Below are 12,594 nucleotides of genomic sequence, written 5' to 3' on the forward strand. Positions count from 1 at the left end.
TCGGCATTCTCTTGTCTAATTAAAATTCATTTCAGGGAGAAGGTTTTATTCAAAAAGTATTTGGTGCACCCTCATTAGATTTGACTTCCCATTTCTCTCTTCTGAAAAAAGAGTCCCTTACTTGAGATTCTGCTGTCTAAAATGCCCTCTGAATGCCCTCTAAAATGCCTAAATTAGGCATTTTTTTTGTCCATAGCTTATTTACCAAAAAAGCCAGTTTTGGTCTTTCCTAAATAATTTGTGAATTCATGGAGAATTTGCTGACTTCTTTTGACTAAAAAGTATTTTTGGAGCTAAATATAAAGCCGAAGGGTGAAGACTGATCACTTTTACCGATTAGCCTTATGATAAGGGTACTCATTCAGGATATGGAAAGATGGTTACATTTCCCCCTCTGCTTGCAGGGATTTGGACCTGCACATCCCAGGAGAGAGCCCCAGCCTCCATACCCTAAGGTACTTTGCTCTCAGGCTCTTCTGTTGAAGCTGTTCTGTTTTGCATGGAATAATTAAATATTGATTGAGGAATAGAGAGAGTATGTGTTAATAACTATAGCTTGGAAGGTGGGACTCCTGGGTTTCAGTCCCTATTTCAAATATTTAAAGAAAAGTGGAAGTGAGTCAACAGGAGAGACTGAGAACAACTCACCAATGAATGCTTGATGGTTAGAGCATTTAACCAATTCAGGGGTGCACTGCTCTGTCTTCCTTGTTGACTATTTTTACTTTGCATAAAGTATAACTACAATACAATTAAATTGAGCTCTTCTTGTCCATTGTTTTGGTTTTGTTAAATGAGTCTGAAATGGAAATGGAACACTTTTGGTTCAAACAAAATGGTTCATTCAAATCTAAACAACTTTGTCTTTTTTCCTATGTATAAAAAAATTAAGCATTTCACTTTTGTCTGAACCGAATCAATATTCTTTTTTTATTCAGGGCTTTTTCACAGCTCTATCAAAGAGTGAGAAAAGGACACTCACCCTATGGAACATATGCATGATGGGCATTTAAGTGAACTCTGATGTAATTAGCTCCCAATTGTTAAATGCCTTATAGATTAAGGACCAAGATCTTGACATTTGCTCCAAAAGAAAAGATGCGTCAGTTGAGTTTCTGAAACCCCAGTGTGATATACCTATCATTGTCTGAGTATTTTCATTGCTCTGAGTAATTGCCTGTGTATAGGTGTTGTTTGTTTGTTTGTTTGTTTGTTTGTTTGTTTTTTAAAATCCTTGCCATTCAAAGAGCAGCTCCCATAACTCGAGGATTCTTGGGAAGCCTAGAATTCCATCTCTTTCTGAGAATTTCCTCAATTTTGAGTTTTCTCTCATTTGTAAAAAAGATATGTTATTTTTACAATGTTTACTTCCTTATAGTTGTTTTTTTAAAGATAAAGGAGTATTTTATGGGAAATGATAACATGTCTGTTATTCATAGCAGCTGCCAGAACAGCTCCTGAAATGTCATTCCATTCTCTCAGGATGCATATAGTATAGCATTCATAATGTGCATGTCTGTAGTGTTCCTCATCCCAGGAAGTCTCAGCACTCAGCACATTTTCAATGATTCTGTCTAAATTCACTGGATTTTTGTGAGTAGTTCCTGGCATCTGCATACAGCCCCATTAAACTGAGTAGAGCTTTGCATGTTCCACAGTTCAGGTCTGATTTTAAGATTGCAGCAATAGGCCCTACATTAAACTTCACAAATCCATGATGACATAGGTTCTAAGTAGTTTAATACTCGCAGTCTTACAGGTGTGAGGGCTGAGCAGCATCTGCTTAGGTGACTAACTTCATCTCACAAAGAAGCGGAAGAGAATTTTGGTCTTGACTCCAATACCGCTGCTTTATTTTCTAAACCATATCACCATCCTTTTTTATAGATTCAGTCCTGTATGTTGTATTTAGATAATATACTTAGAAATGTGTGTTAGTCTAATCTACTGTCTGCATTTCAGCCGGGCTCAGAGGGTCGGATTGTGCTCTTATCCTGGCAAGCTGACTTCAGTAAGTATGAATGGATGTCAATGAAAGCGGAATGTGGCCTGTAGTGATTATTGGTAAACATGCTACATTCCCAGAAGACTAGAGTGACTCCATCAGGTAATTATATGGTTGGGCAGTTCTTTGAATCATGTATTATGTACCCAGTGGACAAGAATTCTTCCAGTGGAGCTGTTCTAGTCTAGAATATGATTAGACAATGTAGGCTGTGAAATAATAAAACCAATACTGATAGTAAAAATACCATGTGCACTTGAGTACTTTGATTTTGCAAGTGAGTGAGGAAAGACTGGTTGAAGGAAATTGATTGGAAGAGTGATTATATACAAGTTATTTGTTAGATTCTCATTTTAAATGCAGCTTCACAGGGCTTATTACATCCCAAGTAAGTATGTATAAAACTATTTGTTTTCTTTTTGTTTATATTCTGTGGACACATCTACATGGAACACTACTGCTCAGTGGTTCCTGAGCATTTATTTAGTACTTGTATATGCAAATACTAAAATAAATGTGTAGTAGTCAGTTACTGTGCAGTAGCACGAGCGAATGCCTTTTAAGTGACACTATAGCACAGTAGCCTAATACTACTATGCCATAGTGTTTCTGCACAGTTTTTTTTGCCATGCAATGCTACTGCTCAGTAGTATCAGGTTACTGTACAGTCATTGTCTCATGTAGACACACCCTATGTCTCTAAAGTTTCCATTTAAGATTTTTCTTTTTTTTTTAAGTCAGTATAAACCAAATTTTCCCAGTTGTTATAAATTCTTGACAAATCAGGATTTCTAATGCAAGTCCTGACCTGACTCTTCCTTACTGGTGTAGGTAGGTCCACTATAACCCTGTAGAGACCTAAGGAATTTGGCTTTCTTTTGTGTATCTTATGTATTGGCTGGGTTAAAAAATACCTTCATCTACTTCTTCCTACATCACATTTTCAGAGTTCTTTTAATTCAAAACTCTTTTTTTAAAGGAGTTTCTTTCTCAAATGTAACTTTTACTCATCTAGTCAGCTGTCCCTCGTAAGTCATTTGGGCACTATGGCTGTGTGTAGATGAAACGAGGGGCATGTGTGCATGGCACGTTTAAGAGGGTTCAATACTAGGCCTGTGTGAAGCAGCTAGTATTGACTTTGGCTTCGGATTCGGCCAATTCGGGGGACAGTGATTTGATTTGGTGATTCAAATCACTGTCCTTAATCGATTCCATTGAAGCTGATTCAGAGATTCAGCTGCTGCCAAATCTCTGAATCACACAGGCCCATCCCCTCCAGCCCAGCAATGGCTGCCCTGCCTGCCCCAGCTCCCAGCACTTGTTTAAAAAAAGCCCTGACTCACCGGGTGCTGCTGGGCAAGGGCATGGGTGTGTGATCCCTGCTGCTCCCCACTGTCCCACGCTGCATGGGGGCCCAACAAATGAAAGACCCCTGCACTCACTGTTCCTGTTGGCGGGGGACAATCTCCACTGCCCCCCTGTTGCCCCGTGCCACATTGGTGGCTCTGTATGAGCCCCCCAAAGCCCTGAGGCTGCTGTAGGAGCGGTCAGTTAGGGGATTTTCTCATTTTTTTTTCTTAAAGGGCCAGAGCTGGCCTGGGCAGGGCACCCATGGTGGGGCTGGAAGAGCATGGGGGGTTCAGGGGCTTGGGCAGAGTCCCCCATGCAGTGTGGGGAAGTGGGGGGGGTGTTTTAATTAGGGTCCTTTCAGCTCCAAACTGCTTGCCTTCATTCTTTGTCTCGTTTATTTCTTATATCCCCTTTCTATTTCATACTAAACAGTCCCATGATTTTCACTAGTACAGTAGTCATTCATGCAATAGAATTTCTTTCTGCCTGGCTACTGCCAGTGTTTTTTGTGCTACCCATGTTTATAGGTAGCACATGCCTTCTGAATTGAGACAAATGTTGGAGCACAGGCCATAAATGGAATATCTAATTAACATGGGCAAGGCTGTTACAGAGTCTCTTTGTGAATTGATCTGAGTATAATGGAAAAAATATTTAGGTCTAGTCAGGTATCAAAAGCTTGGTAAGATTCTACCCTTCCCTACCCAACACTAAATCACCTCATTACTGTCATGATTGTCTCCTGCGTACTGCAGTATCATGTTTCCTGGGAAAGAAGACATATTCAACAGTCCTGTTTGCAGTTCTTCTATAACATGGCCAACAAATTAATCTTGCATATCAGACAGGGTGATTATGTTCCCTGCCTCTTTGAACCCATGTTCTTTTCCTCATCAGTTCTAAATGAATTCTCAACTTCAAAGGTCTGAACAGCTTCATCTTGCCCACGTACTTGCCCATACTTGACCTTTTCTTATTGGTTCCCCCCATCTCTTGCTGCTCAGCTAATATTACCAATCTTCATGCCACATTCATCTACTTTTTCCACAACCCTCTCTCTGCTTTCTTCCATGTGGATTTGTGCCACTCGAATGTTGTTCCTTTTCTCTTATGTAAATCAACCATCTGTATTGTAATTGTTTCTTAAGAGTTGACTTTGCTGCAATGCCTATTTATTTAGCATAGGCTTCTACCACTTAAGTTGAGTTGAAAGAGTAATTCCATCATCTAGGACCAATAGTAAGTTTTCATCACCACTGTGGACCAGCTACCAGAAAGGAGAGGGGACATTCAAGACTGGATGCCTTTCTGAAAGTTCTTAATTCAGCATAGGCTATTAGGCTTATTTCAGGGATAACTAGGTGAAATTCTTTGGCCTGTGTTATGCATGATGTCAAATTAGGTGATTGAATAGCCCCTTTTGACCTTTAAATTGGTGTATCTAAATGATTCAACCAGATGCCACCAGCATATGTACATGGTTGAAATCCCTGACCTTACTGAGGTAATTATTATCTTTCTTTAAACTCTTCTCTTTAGTATCCTTTCTATCTTTGCTTCTCATGTCACACTGAATATTAGTTTTTAAGTTCTCCATGGTAGGGGCTATTAGATATATATCATACCTAACACATTTTTGAGTGCTGTCAAGTTACTGAAAGTCGTGATAGAGAGAAAATCACATCCCTTAAGGCTTTTTTTTCTGATCAGACAGCAATACTATGTCAGACCATTCCTCAAGAGGGGAAAAGAAAACACAAAAGGAGGGAAAACAGACAGAGTTCAAGAGGTATGTGTACCCTTGTATTTGCATGGACAACTTGCTTACATCTTATAATTCTGATGTTGTGCCCTTTATCTATGGTAAAATAGGAAATACAGAAGTTGGTTGACAGATAAATTCTGTGACAGTCCAAGATCATCATTGGTAATAAAATACAAAAATCCAGTAATCTGGGAGGACAAAATAGGCCAGGAAATTTGAGCCAGCTTCTCTTTTGGTGTAAATCAGCATAATTCTGATTAAATCAGTGGCGCTATGCTTTATACAAGCAAAGAATATGGCCCTATCAATAAGGAACATTTTGATTTTTGGCCTCTGTTTCAAACTTCCCTAGATGTGTGTTCAATGGAAGATGTTTCTATAGAATGAACTGACTATTTCAGTGGGCTCCTATGGTATTTGGCACTGGTTAGTGTGCTCAGCAGAGAGGTTGAGAACCAAATAGAAATGAAGACTGGACAAGAGAGTGTTCCTATGGATGATTGTTGAAACACCCTGGTAAGGCAATCTGAGGAGGTATACCCTGCTGTTGACTGTGTGGTGACACCTACTAGGTGCAAAAGGGTGGGGGGGAGGGGAACCTTGGCCTTTGGTGTTATCATTTGGCCGTATCCTTAGTTTTCAACTCCACTTTATAAAGGAAGTTAAGATGAGCGGAATGGCAAGATGGCTGTTAATTATGTTACCTCTGATCGAGGATCAGTGAAGAAGTGGCTCGCTGTGTCAGCAAATTCATAAGTCTTTTATTAACTACCTTCACTGGCACCATCCCACTCCATTAAAGGCAACCAAACAATGTCTGTTTAGAGAAATGTTGAACTTGCAGAAATAAAAGTTACCCAGAACATTAGTGTTTGCCAACAAATCTATCTTGTTTTTTCTAATTTAGTAACAGCTGCTGTCTTCATTATCACTTCTCCTATTGCAGGCCTTTATCTGAGTGGGACTGCATAACAACTTGCTGTACAATGCTGAAAAATATCTATGGAAAGCAGGGCTCTGGGTAGTGTTGGTGCATGTCAGTTTTAAAAAAGAAATTGCACTTTAATTAAAGCATACTTATAAAGATTGCAATATACATCAAGTATCTACCAAAGGCATATTTCCCATTCAGAATAAATTACTGTACTGTTGCCAGTGTTTGAATATCCTGGTAGAGGGTGCTGGTGGTTTATTTTAACATTTAAAAAATGGGTCAGCTTCATTTGCCTTTGTTTCAGGTTTTTTTCTGCTCATAATAAACCATTAGAAATAGGCTAGATTTTGCCCTTGTTTTAATGAAGCATGTGTTGGAATCAAATCCTGTAATAAATAACTTATAATAGAAAAAAACCTAATGTGTGATAGATGGTTTGTTCTTTTAAGGGCCTGGGGTAAAACTCAATGTTTCTCTTAGAAACTGGGATGGCCTGGAATTGCCATAGCCAGTGAGACAAGGAAAGTGGCTGGTTGAACAAAGGAACTGAGGCAGGTAATTCAAAACATGTGAAGACATGCTAACATACATCTGGTTGACCTTGACTTGGGAAAAGGGGCAGAAACACTAGCACATCCCTGCAGAAATGCTTTAAGCTTTTCAGAGCAGGATAAAATGTGTCAATAAATCCATTCAGCCCATGTTTAAAGATCAGGGTGCGTGTGACAGACATGGGGCCATGTTAGGGGTGATCTAAAGCTACATGGCATGAAAAGGGCTGCCAAGGGGAATTTGCCAAAGTGGTACAGTTCTTCCTGGAACTACTAGGTGTGAACACTGGCTGCACTAGAAAGTTATAGCCTACTTCCCCTTGTGTGTCCTTGCAGTTTTGCTAGCTGCTGCAGAGGTGGATGAAACTGTAGCCTTCTCTCATCCCAGTACTTTGTGATAGCTAGTGCTCTAGGAAGTGCTAGCAGAGGTCAGCTTCTATATTAAAGAGTGTACAAGGTCTGCAAATATACCTAGGCACTCTGAGGTCTGCAAGGGGGTGACAATAGCATTCTCCCGCTCCTATGCAATTTCACTAGTGTCAGCCATGCACTGCCCCTAGGCATGGGATACTTAAGTAGGGGGTCAAAGGGAGAAGCTATGCCACCCACTGTCTACATTGGGGAAAATACATTTTCTATACTGACCTAAGCATTGCCACTATTCTGAATATTTTTGCCCTATGTCAACCCATGATTTCTTTTGATGATATAACTGATCTTGCTGGAAGGAATGCCAGGATTTTACAGGGGGCCTGAAGGAGGCTTTGTTAGCCATTACTACTCTGAAAACAGAAAAACAGGCAAAAATAAAATCAATACCATTTTCTCTGGGGACAGCCCAAGACTGTGAAACAAACTCCCACAGCAACTAAGGACTTCCATAAGCATCACCACCTTCTGCTCTAAGTGAAAAGTGAAGATCTTTGACCTTGTCTTCTCTATGTAAACATATAGCAATACATGCACATGTCTATAAAATAAAATATTAAAAAATCCAAACAAAATACTCTCCCTCTGAGGCAAGGATAAGAGAACAGACATGTGACAGATGTTAGTCACATTGCTCACTTTTCAGTGAGCATGGTAATGAATAAGGTTTCAGTCCCAGTCTAGAGGCAGCGTTTCCCATTTCTGTTAACTGGGGGTCCTAAATTTAAAAAAGCAATGACTATACCTTCTTGAGGCACTTTACAAACTTTCCATGAGACGGAACAAGATGAGAATGCTTCAGCATTTGTCGTTGTCCCTGCCATAACAGTTTACAACCACTAGGGAGTGTAGGTATGAGTGGATGACAGATGAGTTGCCTCCCAACTTGATAAAAACCTCTCTAGGAAAGATGCAAGACCCATTTGCTTTTACACCCAGCTCCTTTGTTTCAAAATGAAAATGAAAATGTTGAAATGTTTTAACACTTTCTAATTTTCCTCTATTTTTTCCCAGCTGCAACCATTTTCTGCGGTTGTCTAGAAGTTACAAATATTTATTGTTCTCCTGAATGTGCATATTTATATGAATGTATCATTTACCAACAAAGGTCATCCAGGTCTGCTTGAGACCTGCCAGGCATCTCTGCTTCTCCATGGGGCTAGGAGCTATCCATCCAGATTGCCAGATCACTCCCCGTAGATGTGAGCAAGGGTTCCATGATGAACACTTGCTAAAGGTCCATTTGTTACTATTGTTCTCTCATTACTTGCATATTATACCACTGATAAACTATCCAAGGACATGACTGAGCATGCTTGTCCAAGCCACAGATGCAGAAACCACGATAAAAGGCTAGAGTGGATGTGTCTTCTCTACAGTGCATATACACTCAAAATATTGGGCTGTAGATATCACTAGCCTACAGCATCGCTTTTTAATACGGTCAGTAGTTTCTCAATACTTAAAGTAAAAGGTGTTTCTTCATCCAGCAAAAAATGAGAGGCCATTTAAATTCCAGGTTACTGAAATCAGTGACTCCTACACCTGCTTTTAAGAGGGTCTGTGGAGGTTCTGTGAAGTTAACTGGACTTAATTATATGCTTCTCCAGTGGTTCTTCTCACTTAACTTATGTAGCCTTCCTTCAGTGTGGAAACAGGAACTAATCCATCTTTCTTCACTACAACTGAAATTCCGTTTTCACTATGGGTGCATCCACACAAGATGTGTTAATGCACATTAGCTTAATTTAATGAACATTATGGGAGTGCATCTACATGTGCGCACCCTTAATGCACATTAAAAATATTATTAAAAATGGTGAAATTAGGCTAATTGTGCCTAAATTTTATACCTGCAAACGTGTGTATCAAATTTAGGTGATTAGTTAAAGCACATTAATGCACATGTAGCCATGACCCACATGTAGACATGACTAACTTTAGTACTGGGTCTGCCCAGCCACTAGGGGCATAAGGCAGGTCTGCAGTAGGCTTGTGCGAATAGGGAAGTATTCAATTTGGGTTTGGCTGATTCGGAGGACAGTGATTTGGAAATTTGGATCACTGTCCCAAATTGATTTGGCCGAATTGGCTTTGGAAGATGGCCGAATCAGTCATAGACTATAATGGGGAATCACTGAAATACCTATAAATTTGTCATTTTTTAGAATTTTTGGATGAAAACAGCAGGGATGATAGCTCCTTCTGAGGGCATGAAACCTGTCAAGTAGATAGGTGCAGGGGTTTCTGGGAAACTTTACCTCAAACTGCTGAAAGCAAAACTCATGTCAGTTGTGTGTTCTAAGGCAGATGTGGATGAAAACAGCAGGGATGGTAGCCTGTAACAGGGGACCTACCCAATGCCTGTTAGATCTCCAACCACCCACCTGTTTCTGGACCAGCTGGCCACCCCTCTTTTGCTCAGGCAGAAACAGCTCACAGAAGGGACGGAAGGGATGCAGACAGAGGCTTATATGCTGTTTCTACGTAATCTTTTTTCAAATTGATTTGGAGGGTTTTTTTCTCCCAATTTGATTTGGATTCGGTGATTCGGCCTCTGAATCGGGTCGAATCTTCTCCAAATCAAATTGGTGACCAAAGCTTCACACGCCCCTAGTCTGCAGGGACTTGGCACTAAGTTTAGTGCACTAACTTTAGTGCCAAGTGCATTTACTTCAGTGCCAACTCTCTGCATGTGTAGACACCTGCCAAAAATCACTTCATGTGCATTAGTTTAATGAGCATTAAATTTAGTCACACTTAAATGCACATGTAGATGTACCCTATGAGTCATACATAACTAATATAACTCAAATTGGCTTTTGTTCCTAATCTGTTTTTAGATCTTTTCCTTTGTTACAGAATTCTGTAGAATCTCTTATTTTGCTAGATAATTTTCCCCTGCAAAATCCACAGACCATTAAGAATTACTTTAAGCTCGCTAGAACTTCAGAGATTAGGAAGAGATGCTTTAGCTTGGGAACTGCATAAGTACCAGAGGTATTAAAGTAGGCCTGTCATAATTCATGGTTTAAATTCAAAACAGAAAATATGCTTTTCCACTTTAAAGTTTAAATGTGACTCCTAAATATCTGTTCATGGAATAGTGCTTGCATTTTTAGTCATTTTGAGACATCTCAAACGTACTGAAACTCTGAACTTGTTTGGGTTTAGTTACAGTGAGATGTAATTATCTTTGTTACTCTGAAGTTCAGTGGAAGGTAGGGCACATTTGCACCTTATAAATTAATCAGATTTACCCTGCCTTCCACTGGACTTCAAACTAACATGGCTAACTATGTCTGTCTGCTCATGCATGGCACCATGCTCAACCAAATTAATTCTAGTTATGGTGATCATACTATTAACTCAGTTAACTGGTAACCCCAATTTTTTCAGCACCATCTAATTTTACAATCTGGTCAAATTCAGTTTTCTATCTTGTCTCTCAGGGCAACTGTGCATAGTGTGTGTATTTATTTTTTTCTGTATGCTGGAGTTTGTATTGATGTGATATCTGTAATACTTCCATAGGTGAAGGCTTCTGCCTCATTTCTAATTTAAAGCTGATCAATCCAGTTCCTCTCTATCTGTATATTTAATAACAAGGTTTTAAAAATGAAGAGCTTCACCCCAAATTTCTTATAATTGATCGCTCAGAATAGCCTCAGCTTTGGAGACTGTTGCAACCTGATCTGAAGGAGTCTTGAAATTAGAAATATAAATCCCAGTGTTGGAAGGATTTAAAGACTGCAGCAAGCTACAGAAACCATAGACATAAGAGAGGTTTAACAAGGGAAATCAATAATTACATTCTTTAGTATATCTTAATAGGACATAAAACCTTAGGAAATTTAAGACACTTCACCACTTAGAGAGTTCAGATGCCCTCTTAAAAGCTGGATAAATCACTCAGGGACTATTTTTAGCATATTAAAAATGCAACCCCTTCTAGCAAAAATGGAATACTCATACTTTCCTAGGGTCTCTTAGCAGCTGTCACTTATTCATTCGGACATCAAAAATTGTTCAAAGGTTTGCATCAACTGTCCCTCTTTCAAGAAAATTAGCGTCTCAAAGAAGTCTTTTTTAGTACCTATAAATCATTGTGATGCTGATTGTCATGCTGCTTGCATTCAAGGTGTGTGTGTGTGTGTGTTGTCAAGAATTTACCTGATGAGATCAGAGGATAAAGATGTGGAGCCTTGTGCAGTTTCAGAAATTTGTCTGCCTGTGCACATTTCACCTCACCACCTCACTCAGATTCTTTTGAACTTGTCATTTTGTTGGTCTTATTTTTACCTGGAGCTCAGCCTAATTAAAGAAGGATGCATAAACACTGCCTTTGAAAATAAAGCTATTCAGATGTCACCTTCTCCCACCAGCAAAAACTTTATGAGGAGATGGAGATCACCTTGTGTTCCGATGAACATCTTGAACGCAAAGAACAATGTGAATTAACAGCTTCATTAATATGATTAAGCATGTTTATTGGCTGAAAATGAGATTTGCAAAATTATTGCTTTTTGCTGCCATTTGCATTCTGAAGTTCGGGAACTGGAGAATGGAAGTGGGCAGCAAAACTTGTATCTTGACTCTAGTTCTGCACAAAAACACCATGGCCAACGTTTCCAGGTGTCATGTTCCAATGTTTCTAATGCAAATTGGAAACATATAGATGGCTCAGGAATTGCCTGTAACACATTCTTATGGTGGCTTCAAGTCACCGAAATCTTGTAAAAGCAGTCTGCTGCTTTGTTGGATACAACTGGAATGTGTTGATGTCTCAATCTAGATACCATAATCTGAATGTTTTTTCATTAATGGAGTCAACAGGAGAGATTATTTTCCCTTAGGTGGTTGATAGACATCCACTAACAATATTGGTCATCTGCCGCAGAAGGCAAGAGGATTCATTGTCTTTCCACAGACTGTCAAACATACAAAGCATACCCACACACATACATATAAAATGCTTCCTGAAATTCTTCTACGTATGTCAGTCAGAGATCTTGCTCTTTATCTTGTGACCCATAAATTTGATTCAACTGCCATATCTGGATATCTAGGAACAGAGTAAAGATTACATCTTCCTGAGATTCAGCTATTATGCCAGCACTTTTGTGGTCTTTCATTTTCCCTTCTGAAGATAGTTTCCTTTTCTTCCTGGTTTTGCAGTTTGCTCCACAGGATTTCAAGAATGATGGTGCTTTGCAAAATTTTAATATTGGCCTGTCACTCCCAATCTTGTTGTCCTACTTGTTTCTCAGTCAGACTCCCCCTCCTCTGTCTTTTTCTCATCCTTTCTCCTGTCTCAGTTTTCCTTCATTGTGGTCTTGCCTTGTCTTATTAAGTATCTTTCACCCTTTGCACTTTTCAGCCCATCATTACTCATTTCAAAGGCATTATTGACCCCTGAGAAATGAAAAAGGAGCAGTTTAGGGGGAGGGGAGAACTTTTGGCTGGCTCTCTGCTCTTTCATTAACAAATACCCTTTGGTAATGAAGACTTCAAGGGGGCTTCATTAGGGTTTAAGTAGGGAACAGCATGAAAGTTAATT

Source organism: Alligator sinensis, unplaced genomic scaffold (assembly GCF_000455745.1).
Source record: "Alligator sinensis unplaced genomic scaffold, ASM45574v1 scaffold305_1, whole genome shotgun sequence".
Lineage (NCBI taxonomy): Eukaryota > Metazoa > Chordata > Crocodylia > Alligatoridae > Alligator > Alligator sinensis.